Here is a 13,113-nt window from a genome sequence, read left to right as displayed (position 1 = left end):
GTTGATGTTGCAGGGATGCCTGGGTGGCTCAGTGGCTGAGCCACCTTTGGCTTAGGTCGTGACCCCGGAGTCCTGGGGTTGAGTCCCCCATCGGGCTCCCAGTGGGGAGCCTGCTTCTCCTTCTGCCTATGTCTTTGCCTCTTTCTCTGAATTTCTCATGAATAAATAAAATCTTTTTAAAAGGAAAAAAAAAGAGTTGATGTTGGAGTCTTGGGTCCAAAATCTGCAGGGCACACTGACAGACTGGAAACTCAGAAAGGAGTTGATGTCATTGTAGTCTGGAATCCAAATTCTCTCCGTTCTGAGAAGACTCCATTTTCTGTCTTAAAGCCTTCAACTGGTCAGGTGAGGCCCACCCACATTCCTGCAAGTCATCTCCTTTATTTAGTAAATAGATTGTGCACATCGAACACTTCTACAAAGTGCTTTCACAGCAATATCTAAACCAGTGTTTGATGGAACAGCTGGGCACCATACCCATCAATAAACTGTACCAAGGCATGTACTCACTCTGACCATCCATCTAATTCATTTTTTAGCTATATCCCCACTTCTGTTTTCTCCACCTTTATTTCAAAATTTATATTTTTCATTTCTAATACTTCTGCTTGATTCACTTTCCTTATTTCTTGTTCCTCTTTGATATTGTGAATATCGTCCCTTAGGTCCACGTCATGCTTATTTAAAATTCTTGGTTTGTTTGTCCTAATACACCTTCATCAAATGGCAGTTTATTAACTTTATTTTCAGGGAGATGTGGGCTCCTTTCGCCTCTGCACAAGGATCTCAATTATTCAGTCTGGTGTGTGTATTGAGAGAGGAAAAAGGCCAGTTCCTGTTGTGTGTTAGTCCCAAGAAATTTGACTAGAGGGGAGGATGAAAGCTCTAGGGTCCACCACACAGCTGCAAGTGCTCCCTCTGGCTGACACTGTCTCCAGCTAATCATGGTTTCACCTTGAACCAGCTTTAGCAGTCTCCTAGTTGGCATCCTAAGTCCTGCTACTTTGGAGGGGCAGGTGCGTGAATGAATCCTGAGCGCCACTGTCTTTGATTTCCAACCAGCACATGGAATTAATTTGCATGAATGGTGTGAGGTAGGAACCCAACCTCATTTCTTTCCCCATATGGATAGCCAATGTTCCTGGCACTGCTCACTTACTAAATGGCCCATCCTTCCGTTTGCAATGTCACTTCTATATATCACATTTCCAAATGTTCCCTTTCTAATTCTGGGCTCTGCATTCTGTTCCATTGTTCTTTTTGTCTATCATCTGATTTACTACAGCTTTATAATGAACCTTTACATCTGCTACGTCTATCTGGTAGAACTTGCTCTTCTTCCTCAAAATTGGATTGACAATTCTTGGCCCTTTCCTTTTCCATTATAATTTTAGAATCAGCTTCTAAGCGAGATCAGTCAGTCAGAGAAAGACAGATACCATATGATTTCACTCATATGTGGAACTTAAGAAATCAAACAAAAGAACATGGGAGGATAAAAGAGAGAAAAACCAAGAAATGGACTCCTAACTATAGAGAACAAACTGATAGTTACAGGAGGAGAGGTGGGTGAGGGATGGGGGTTATGGGTGATGGGGATTAAGGAGGCACTTGCCCAGATGAGCACTGGGTGTTGTACGGAAGTGTTGAATCACTGAATACACCTGAAACTACTATTATGCTGTATGTTAACTAACTGGAATTTAAATTAAAGCTTTAAATAATAATAATAGGGAATCCCTGGGTGGCTCAGTGGTGTAGCGTCTACCTTCGGCCCAGGGTGTGATCCTGGAGTCCCTGGATCAAGTCCCACGTCAGGTTCCCTTCATGGAGCCTGCTTCTCCCTCTGCCTGTGTCTCTGCCTCTCTCTCTCTCTCTCTCTGTGTCTTTCATGAATAATTAAATAAAATCTTAAAAAGAAATAAATACATATTTGTTTTAAAAAAGAATTTAAAAAAATAAAAATAAAATAAAATAATTTAGAAACAGATTTTCAAATTCCATTGAAAATCTTAATATTTGGATTGAAATGCACTGACTCTACAGATCAATTTGGGAAGAATTGAGATCTTTACACACAGTTATCTCAGATTATCTCTCCCATTTCTTTAGGTCTTCCTTGTCTGTTTGTTTAAGATTTTATTTATTTATTTGAGAGAGAGTGAGAGCCAGAGCAATCACAGAGGAAGGGGCAAAGGGAGAAGCAGAATCACTGCTGAGCAGAGAGCCTGATGTGGGGCTCAATCCCAGGATGCTGAGACTGTGACTTGAGCCGAAGGCAGATGCTTAATCCGCTGAGCCACCCAGGAGCCCTTCTTTGTTGCCTTAAATTTTAGAGTTTTCTTTATTTTTTTAAAAAAATTTTATTTATTTTTGAGAGAAAGAGAGAAGCAGATTCCCCACCAAGCAGGGAGCTGGATGTGGGGCTCGATACCAGCACTCTGGGATCACCACCTGAGCTGAAAGCAGACTCTTAACCAACAGAGTCACCCAGGCACCCTAGAGTTTTCTTTCTAAAGATTTGCCCACCCCCTCCTTTTAAAGTTGTATTTATTTATTTATTTATTTATTTATTTATTTATGTAATATCTACACCCAACCTGGGGCTAAAACTCACGACCCCAAGATCAAGAGTGGCATGCACTTCCAACGAGCCAGCCAAGCACCCCTCTCTCCTTTTAAATTATTCCTAGTTACTTTTTAAAAAATGTATTATAGACGGCACCCTTTTTATATTTACATTATCTAAGTACTGGCTATGGGAATATAAAAGGACAATTGCTGGAATCCCTTGGTGGCGCAGTGGTTTGGCGCCTGCCTTTGGCCCAGGATGTGATCCTGGAGACCCGGGATCGAATCCCATGTCGGGCTCCCGGTGCATGGAGTCTGCTTCTCCCTCTGCCTCTCTCTCTCTCTGTGTGTGACTATCATAAGTAAAAGTGAAAAAAAAAAGTACAATTGCTTTTGGCATATTGATACTCTGATCAGTGAACTTACAAAACTCTTATCAATTCTGATAATTTGTGTACTCTTTAGTTTTTTTTTAAACAGACTCTTTTTTTTAAATTTTTTAAAATTTATTTATGATAGTCACAGAGAGAGAGAGAGAGAGAGAGAGAGGCAGAGACACAGGCAGAGGGCGAAGCAGGCTCCATGCACCGGGAGCCCGACCTGGGATTCGATCCCGGGTCTCCAAGATCCTGCCCTGGGCCAAAGGCAAGCGCCAAACCGCTGCACCACCCAGGGGTCCCTCTTTAGAGTTTTCTATGTAGAGCAATTATATCATATGAAAATAATAAATATTTGTTTTTTCCTTTCCAATCTTCATACCTTATATAACTTGTTTTTCTTGTCTTACTATGCTGGCTGGGACCTCCAGAGCCATATTGAATGTAGTGATTGCTGGCATTCTTGTTATTCTCCAGTTTTTAAAAGGAATGCTTTTTTTTCTACATTTTTTTTAAGTAGGCTTTGTGCCCAACATGGGGCTTGAACTCATGACCCTGAGATCAAGAGTCGCATGCTCTATAGACTGAGCCAGCCACGCGCCTCTAAAATGAATGCTTTTAATGTTTCATCCATGAAATTTACCCATCCTGTAGGATTTTTGTAGATAATTTTTATTAAGTTAAGGACATTCTATTTTTAGGTTGGTAAGAGATTTTATATTGAATGGGTGTTGGTTTTATTGGCTGGTTTCACTGTATCTGTGAAGACGACCTTGTGGTTTTAATCTGCTAATATGAAAAAATCACATTCCTCACTTTTCTAATAATAAACCGAGTCTGCATTCCTAGGATAAACCCATCTTGTTTGCGTATTATCTTATGAATTGCAAGATTAAGTTTGCTACCAGTTTTTCAATGTTGTTTGCAACGATATTCCTGAGTGAAATTGGCCAAAACTTTTCCTTTCTTGTAATATCTTTGATTTTGATGTTTAATCCATCTTAGTAAGTTATATTTTTCTATAACTATGAGAGGAGTTGCCCATGTGTGTTTATTTCAAATTTACTGGTATAAAGTTGTTTACAATATTCTCTTGCTACTTTTTATTATAATTATTTAAAATATCTGCTTCATCTGTAGATATGAGCTTCAATCCCTAATATTGTTATTCCAGTCTTCAATTTTATTGACCAGTGTTGCAAAAAATATGTTAGGTTTTTGGTCTTTTTAGAGAACCAATTTTTGGCTTCATGGATTATTTTTATCATAATGGTTTCTATTCATTAATTTCTGGGGTTTTTAAAAAATAATTTCTTTGGTTCCAAGGTGCAGGGCTCATCCTGTTGATCTTTATCTGATTTCCTAAGTTGGTTGCCTAGTTCATTAATTGCCAGACTTCTAAATTAAGCATTTAAAATTTTAAAACATTTCCTCTTGCACACTACTTTATCTGCAGCCCCCCAAATTTTCACTTTAGTTACTTTGCAGTCTTAAGTATTTCCTAATTTTCATTATAAATTTTTTCCTTGCTCCATGGGTTATTTAGTAGTATGTTTTAAAATTTTAATATATAATGTTTTAAGTAGTTTTTGTTGTTAATTATTTCTTGGGTTTTTTTAAGTTTTTTTTTTTTTTTTTTTTTTTTAAGAGACAGAGAGAGCACATGTACAGGGGCAGAGGGAGGAGAGAGGATCCTAAGCAAGCTCCATGCCTAGCACAGAGCCCCACATGGGGCTCAATCTTATGCCCCTGAGATCATGACCTGAGCCAAAATCAAGAGTCAGATGCTTGACCTACTGAGCCACTAGCCACTCCTATTACTAATTATTTCTAACTCAATTGTATTGTCAGGAAAAATGATCTATATGTTACTGATTCTTAGAAATTGGACAAGATGAGGCACCTGAGTCGCTCAGCGGTTGAGCTTCTGCCTTCAGCTCAGGGTGTGATTCTGGAGACCCAGGATTGAGTCCTGCATCAGGCTCCCTGCATGGAGCCTGCTTCTCTCTCTGCCTGTGTCTCTGCCTTTCTCTCTGTGTCTCTCATGAATAAATAAATAAAATCTTAAAAAAAAGAAATTGGATGAGAAGTGTTTGAAAGTCACTTTGGTATAAAATAATTTTTATTTATTCATTTTTTTAAGATTTTATTTATTTATTCATGGGAGACACAGAGAGAGAGAGAGGCAGAGACACAGGCAGAGGGAGAAGCAGGCTCCATGCAGGGAGCCTGACATGGCACTCGATCCCTGGTCTCCGGGATCAGGCTTTGGGCTGAAGGCAGCGCTAAACTGCTGAGCCACCCAGGCTGCCCTAAAATAATTTTTATTTTCCAATTTTTGAGTACATTGTTCTGTACATGTCCATCAAATAAAGTTGGTCCATTGTATGTTTATATCTTTTCTAAATTTAGTGACATTTTTCTCTTTGATTTATCCATTTCAATGAGAGATATGTACATTTACTATGATGCAAAATGTGTCAGTATCTCCTAATGGTTCTTTTTAAATTGAATATGGTTCGTGCCTATTTTATTTTATATGTATGAATGATATACACAACTTTAGACTTGTATTTTCTTGGTGAATTGAACTTTATATTGCATTATATAGTCATGCTCTTTATCACTAGGAATACTTTTCTCCTTACATTCTATTTTGTCTAATATTCCCATAGATATGCTAGCCATCTTTTTCTTTTTTTTTTTTTTAAGATTTTATTTATTCATGAGAGACACACAGAGAGAGGCAGAGACATAGGCAGAGAGAGAAGCAGCCTGACATGGAATTCAATCCTAGAACCCTGGGACCGCGACCTGAGCCAAAGGCAGACGCTCAACCACTGAGCCACCCAGGTGCCACAAGCCATTTTTTTCTTAATATTTTATTTTTAAGTAAACTACATCCAACGTGGGGCTCAAACCCACAACCCCGAGACCAAGAGTAACATGCTCTACTTACTGAGCCAGCCAGGTACCCTCCTTAGCCACCTTTTGGTTAATATTTGCCTGCTATATATTTTCCCTTCCTTTTGGCTTTGAAATTTTTATTTGGTTCCTTATTATATCTGTCTGATTGTTTTTGATAATCCCCTATCTCTTTCTCATACATTTGATACTTTCTTTAGTTTTTTTTTTTTTTTTTTTTTAAGGATTTTATTTCTTTCTCTGAGAGAGAGAGCATGAGTGGGGAGAGAGGCAGAGGGAGAGGGAGAAGCAGGCTCCTCACTGAATAGGGAGTCCAGTTCAGGGCTTGATCCCAGGACCCTGGGATAATGACCCCAGCCAAAGGCAGACGCCTAACTGACTGAGCCACCCAGGTGCCCCTCTTCTTTAGTTTTTAAATACATGAAATATTCCCATTTTATATCATGATCATTCAATGTCCCAAAGCTGAACCCTTAGCTGGTCTGATTCTGCTGTCTATTATTTCAGTTGACTTTATCTCGCTTTTTTAAAAAATATTTTATTTGTTTATTCATGAGAGACACAGAGAGAGAGGGAGAGACATAGGCAGAGGGAGAAGCAGGCTCCCCATGGAGAGCCCAATGTGGCACTCGATTCCAGGACCCCAGGATAACGAACTGAGCCAAAGGCAGATGTTCAACCATGGAGCCACCCAGGCACCCTATCTTGCTATCTTATGTATTCATGTGTTTTGTGAGTCTTGCTTCTGAGTTCTTATTTAGTGGTATTTTATCTGCAGGAGTTCTCTGAGGCTTGGATTGAGAAGATGTGCATCTTCCTGGTGCCTGATGGTGCCACCGACCCAGCACCATTAGAAACTAAATGTTCAATTTGGGATTCTTCAGACAATGAGGAAAGAGTGAATTTAGGCAGGAGGGCCAACTGGGTAATGTCAGGGTCCTACTGGCAATCCCTCTCTGTCCTGTACCTGTGGGAAGCCCCCAACAGCCAGCCTACAACCCTCTGCCCTCTGGTTTACCCTTCCAGAGAGAGGACATCCCTCTGAGCATCAGAGCTTCATGTGGGATCCAAATCAATCTTCCACTCTCCCGGTCTCCAGTGCCCCCCTCAAGCCTGTTAAAACTTCAGGGTGCCAGAGCTGTGTTAGGGAAGCTCTGACTTCAGACCTGCTCATCACTCTGGGTTCAACCTTCCTTCTTTTTTGTGTTTTTAATGATCTATTCCTGTTGTTTATTGTTTGTTCATTTGTTTCTTTTCTTTCATTTTAAGTTTTTGACGGTCCAGACTTCCATATTGCTAGTCTTGCTCTTTTTAAAATTTTTTATTATTTATTTTTTAAATTTTTTATTATTTAAATAAAGATTCTTTCTTTGAGGATTCCAAGCACTCATTTTATTTATTTATTTTTTAGGATTTTATTTATTCGAGAGTGACCAAGAGAGAGTACAAGCAAGGGGAGGAGTAGAGGGAGAGGGAGGAGCAGATTCCCGCAGAACTGCAAGCCAGATAAGGGGCTCCATCCCAGGACCCTGGAATCATGATGATGTGAGCTGAAGGCAGATGCTTAACCAACTGAGCCACCCAGGTGCCCCCCAAACACTCATTTTAAAGATAAAGTCTTTCATCTTTCCATAAATCTTTCTCATCTTCAGTGACTTCATTTTCTGCCGGGGAGCGGTGAATTTGTTGCCTGCCGGATTTCAGCCAGGCTTCTGGATTTTTGGTTTGCAGCCTCATTTGGAGTGGGAGGGTTTTGTTTTCTTCATCCTGCCTTTTTTCTTTTCCTTTCTTACCCTCTGGGACCCAGAGAGTTGCTGTTGCCTCTACCAGGCTTCCGGATGCACAATCCAGAAGCAGATCTCATGATATTTTAGGGCTCCTTCTATAGACATATTGGGGAGACACTGAAACCACAGTTGAGACACCAGTGGGGGGCTTGCTTTGGCATATAGGGGGGTAAACTAAATCTTCATCCTCCCTCTCTGGACCGTCCACTTTCTCTAAGTCAGAGTCCCATGCCAGGATCCTCCCAGTTAGAGCTTTTGCTTCCTTTCCTGGTGGCAGAGGGTCACCCTGGTTGCTGGCTTCACGCAGGAGCCTGGCTCAGGTTCTGTCTCTTGCAGAGCATTTTAGATTCTATTACCCTACAAAAGCCAAAACTTCAGTAGCTACTTGGATCTAGAGTCCACGTGCCCTTGGCTTTGGCCCTGTCCCCATTTTGTATTTTTACTGCATGGGGTTGTTTATCTTTGAGCCTGGGGATTGGCCTATTTAATTTTACCTTCTTATGCTTTGTTAACCATTGCTCTATGTATGGTGCAGCAGTTTTTCTTGGCTTTTTATGGTCGTTATCTACTGCTGTACAGCAAATTAGCCCAAAACTTGGCAACCCCAAACAACAGCCATGTTATTATTATGTCGTGAAACTTTGCTTCAGGAATTTGGGCAGGGCTCAGCTGAGTGATTCTTTTTTCCCATGTGGCACCAAGTGAGGTCATGTGGTGGTATTCAGTTGGTACCTGAGTCCGTCTAGAGGGTTTGGGACAGTGGGGACAATGACTAGAAGGACGGGCTCAGCTGGGACTCTCACCCTATGTAGGTACATGAGATCTTGGTGGTCTCAACATATCAGACTTCTTTTTTTTTTTTTTTTCCATATCAGACTTCTTAATGTGACAGCTTAGGGCTGTGTTCCAGGAGATGGGGAAAGTGATCTTTTTTTAAGGCCTGGCCCACAAAAATGCCAGAATATCATTCTATTGATGAACCATCACAGGCCTGCCCATATTCAAGGGGAGGAGACATAGGCACCTACTACCTATGAGAGGAGGGTCAAAGAATTTGTGGCCCTAGTTCATCTGCCACCCTAATTTATTTTTGCTCCTCGGCAGTGAGATCCTTTAGGTGAAAGACCACGTGCTATTGGATCCCAAGGGGTTTTAGAGACCTGACACAGAGTGGTGTCACATGTGTGTTGAACGAACAGCTAGATGAATTCAGTACATAGGCTCAGAGCTAACTAGACCTGTGGGCACCTCTTTCATCCCTTCCTTGAGAAAAGAATGAGATTGCTGTGTACTTTCTTTAGACAGTTGAAGCATGCTGCTAAGCCTCCAGAAAGATCACAGTAGCAAATTTTTAAGATTATAATTCTGCTGGGATTCATACACTCAGATCCGATGAATGCATTGGATCTCTCTGCCCAGACAACTCCATGCCGTCACAGGAAACAGACCTAACACCTCCCGTACCAAAGCAGCCTCAAGGGGGCAGGAGAGAAGGAGCAAAGGCAAGCCCGGCTCAGCCTGGACTGAGGACTCAAATTACTGTGCAGCTCTAGGGTTGCAAAATCTTGACCTGCAAAGAACAGTCTGGCTTCCTCCTGTGGGCCTTCCATTAACAGGGAACACATAAACACAAATGGTAGGAGAGGAGGGTGTGTCTATAACCTGCTAGGTGGTTTTTGATGTGTTTTGTTTTGTTTTTGTTTGTTTGTTTTGCAATGCTAGGTGTTAAGTGCAGCTTCATGGGGGACCCTGGACACCTACCCATCTTTTATAACTTTGTGCTTCTAAGAAAATGCCTACACAACCTGCTGTACATACCTCCCTAGAAAACCAATGGGGTCAGGAAGGCCAACAATGTTTACTAAGCTCCTTCTTTGTATCAAGCACAATTCTTTTTTTTTTTATTTTTATTTTTTTAATTTATTTATTTACGATAGTCACACTCAGAGAGAGAGAGAGAGGCAGAGACACAGGCAGAGAGAGAAGCAGGCTCCATGCACCGGGAACCCGACGTGGGATTCGATCCCGGGTCTCCAGGATCGCGCCCTGAGCCAAAGGCAGGCGCCAAACCGCTGCGCCACCCAGGGATCCCTCAAGCACAATTCTAAGCACATTTTGTGCATTCTCTCATTTAATCCTGACAATAATCCGCAGGTTTTTTTTTTTTTTTAAGATCTTATTTACTTATTTGAGAGAGAGAGAGGGAAGGAAGGAGAGCATGAACAGAGGGGGAAAAACAGAGGGAGAGGGATAAGCAGACTCCCTGCTGAGCAGGGAGCTTAACTGGCTGAGCCACCCAGGCGCCCCCTCAGGTTTACTTATAATAAAGTACTATTCGGGATGCCTGGGTGGCTCAGTGGTTGAGCTGTCTGCCTTTAGCTCAGAGAGTGATCCCGGGGTCCAGGGATCAAGTCCTATGTTAGGCTCCCTGCAAGGAGCCTGCTTCTCCCTCTGCCTCTCTCACTGTGTCTCTCATGAATAAATAAGTAAAATCTTAAAAAAAAAAGTACTATGCTTATTTCCATTTTTCATATTAGGAAACAGGCCCAGAGGGCTAAAGCCATTTGCCCAAGGTGACTCAATGACTATCAGACGGAACCAGGACTTCCACCCAAGAATATCTCCGTCTGCAGCTCAGGTTCCTAAATACCACCCTTTCTGAGATTTAAATCCATTGGTGTCATCAGATCTTAATGCTGGAAGGGTTAGAAACAGTCTCTAAATTTTTCACTCCTTATGCTCCCATGCCTAGCACAAAGCCTTAGGTGTGCTTTGAAGGTGGGCTTCAAATAAAGATTTGTTGAGAGGTGCCTGGGTGGCTCAGCCTGTTGAGCATCTGCCTTTGGCTCTGGTCATGATCCCAGAGTCCCAGATGGAGCCCTACAAGGGGCTCCCTGCTCAGCGGAGAGTCTGCTTCTCCCTCTCCCCTGGCCTCTCCCTTGACCACGTGTGCACTTTCTCCATAAATAAAATCTTTTTAATAAATTAAAAAATAAAAGATTTACTGAATAAGTGAATGAATATTACTTAGTGATTCCACCCATCACACCCAGATTTATTCCCCACTTAAAAAATGTGTATAAATCATATACAGTGAAAGTCGCCCTTTTTTATGGACAAACATATATTGTCAATCGTATGTATAACCATCATCACAAACAAGATATAAAACGATTCCATCATCCCCCAATTTTCCCATGCTCCTAACTAGTAAATCCTCAAACATGCCCTCCAGCCACACTTCTAGTCCCTAGCAACCATTGATCTGTTTTCTGTTCCTATAGTTTTGCTTTTGCAAAAAGGGCACATAAAAGGAACCATACGGTCTGTAGCCTTTCGAGCTTGGCCTCTTTTACTTAATATAACACATGTCATTGAGCATATCAATTGTTCATTCCTTTTTATTCCTGGGTAGGATCCCACCGCATGCAGTGTTCCGCAATTTGTTTATACATTCTCCAGTTGAGGGACATTTGAGTTGTTTCCAAATTTTAGCTATTACAGATAAAGCCGCTATAAGCATTCTTATGCAGGGTTTTTCTGTGTGAACATAACTTTAAATTTCTCTAGGGTAAATACCTAGGAGGGGGGGTTACAGGGTCACATGGTAAATGTATAAGCTACCTATAGAAGAAGCTGATAACCTGTTCTCCTAAGTGGCTATACCATTTCGTATTTTCACCAGCAAGGTACAAGAGTTCCAGTTGTTCCAAATCCTCTTTAGCCCTTGATAGTGTCAAATTAAAAATTTTAACCATTTTAATAGGTATGTGGAAGTACCTTATCCTGATTTCAATTTACATTTCCCTAATTCATGATGATGGGCATCTTTTCATGTGCTTAGTTGCCCTTTGTATATCTTTTTTGGTGAAATGTATCTATTCAAGTCTTTCACCCATTTTCTAAAAAGCAGATTTTTCTTATTGTTGACTTTGTAGAGTTCTTTATATATTTGGGAGCAAAATCTTTTTTTTTTTTTTTTAAGATTTATTTATTTATTTTAGGGAGTGAGAGAGCACAAGCACAGGGAAGGGGAGAGGGAGGGGAAAACTTTAGCCAACTCCTCCCGGAGCTGGAAGCCCAATGCTGAACTTGATCTCAGGACCCTGAGGAGGTCATGACCTGAGCCCAAAACAAGAGTTGGATGCTTAACCAACTGTGCCACCCAAGGGCCTTTGGGATTTAAATTATTTATCAGATGTATGCTTTGTAAAAATTTTCTTCCAGATCGTAGTTTGCCTTCATTCATTTTTGTAACAGTGACTTTTGAAGAGCAGTTCTTAATTTTTTTTAAAAATATTTTATTTATTTATTCATGAGAGACAGAGAGAGAGGCGCAGACACACAGGCAGAGGTAGGAGCAGGCCCCATCCAGGGAGCAAGATGCGGGACTCGATCCTGGGACTCCAGGATCACACCCCCTGGGCTGAAGGCAGGCGCTAAACCACTGAGCCACCCAGGGATCCCCCAAGCAGTTCTAAATTTTGATGAAGCTCAATTGATTAATTGTTTTCTCTTATGGATCATGCTCCACATTATACCTAAGAACTCTTTGCCCAACCCCAAATCACACAAATTTCTCTCATGTTTTCTTCTAGAAGTTTTATACAATCATAGCAGCTACGTCATGAGGTTGCTGTATCAAATGGGAGCACAGGGCCTGGCCCAGAACTGACCCTCAGTACACAGAGCCTAAGATGGACGTTTGCCTAGGTGATACTTGGAAGAAGTGCCTCACACCCACCACACACTTCCTCTGCACAGACCTATGTCCTTTCATCAGAGAATGACAAGACAGCAGCAAAACACATCCTTCTCCAACCCGATCCTGGAACCAAGGAAGGTCCCTGGACCACCGAGAGAGGCGGTTAGGACTACAGGTCATGGGAAGAGCCAGACCCAGAGGGTGTAACCAGCCCTCCTCTAGCCGGTCTGCTCCCATGACCCCTGGAGGCCTAGCCCAAATTGTGATGTGGTTCTGGGGACTAGGGTCTACTTCTTGAGAACCTACTGTGTGCCAGACCATTGGCTCCAACAGGGAACGAGACAGAACCCACCGAAGAGCAGAAGAAAACAATGAACAAATAAATACATAATTAGTGAATTAAGGAAAAGGATGGGGGGGGGTCCATACGTCCAATAAAAAATCTGCTGCCCTTCCTCAGCCTCCGCCTCTGTGCCAGGTGTCTCGGGCCCTCCAGGCTGGGGATGGGGGTGCGCAGACACAGGCGCCCGTGTGATGTCAGCCTAAAAGCCAGGTGGAAAGGTCCTGGGGAGGTGGGGGCTGCGCTTTGGGGGGTTATTCATTCTCGGTCATTCATTCAGTCGAGAAATCTGCATGCTGCGCGGGAAGACAAACGAGGCCCCCGCTGCTACGCTGGGGGGCACCCAGCGGTACGCACCGAGGGGCTGGGACGCCGCTATTTGGGGCGCGCCCCTCCCCACCCCGCCCC

This window comes from Canis lupus, chromosome 10 (genome assembly GCF_011100685.1).
Source record: "Canis lupus familiaris isolate Mischka breed German Shepherd chromosome 10, alternate assembly UU_Cfam_GSD_1.0, whole genome shotgun sequence".
Lineage (NCBI taxonomy): Eukaryota > Metazoa > Chordata > Mammalia > Carnivora > Canidae > Canis > Canis lupus.
This window is presented reverse-complemented; position numbering follows the sequence as displayed.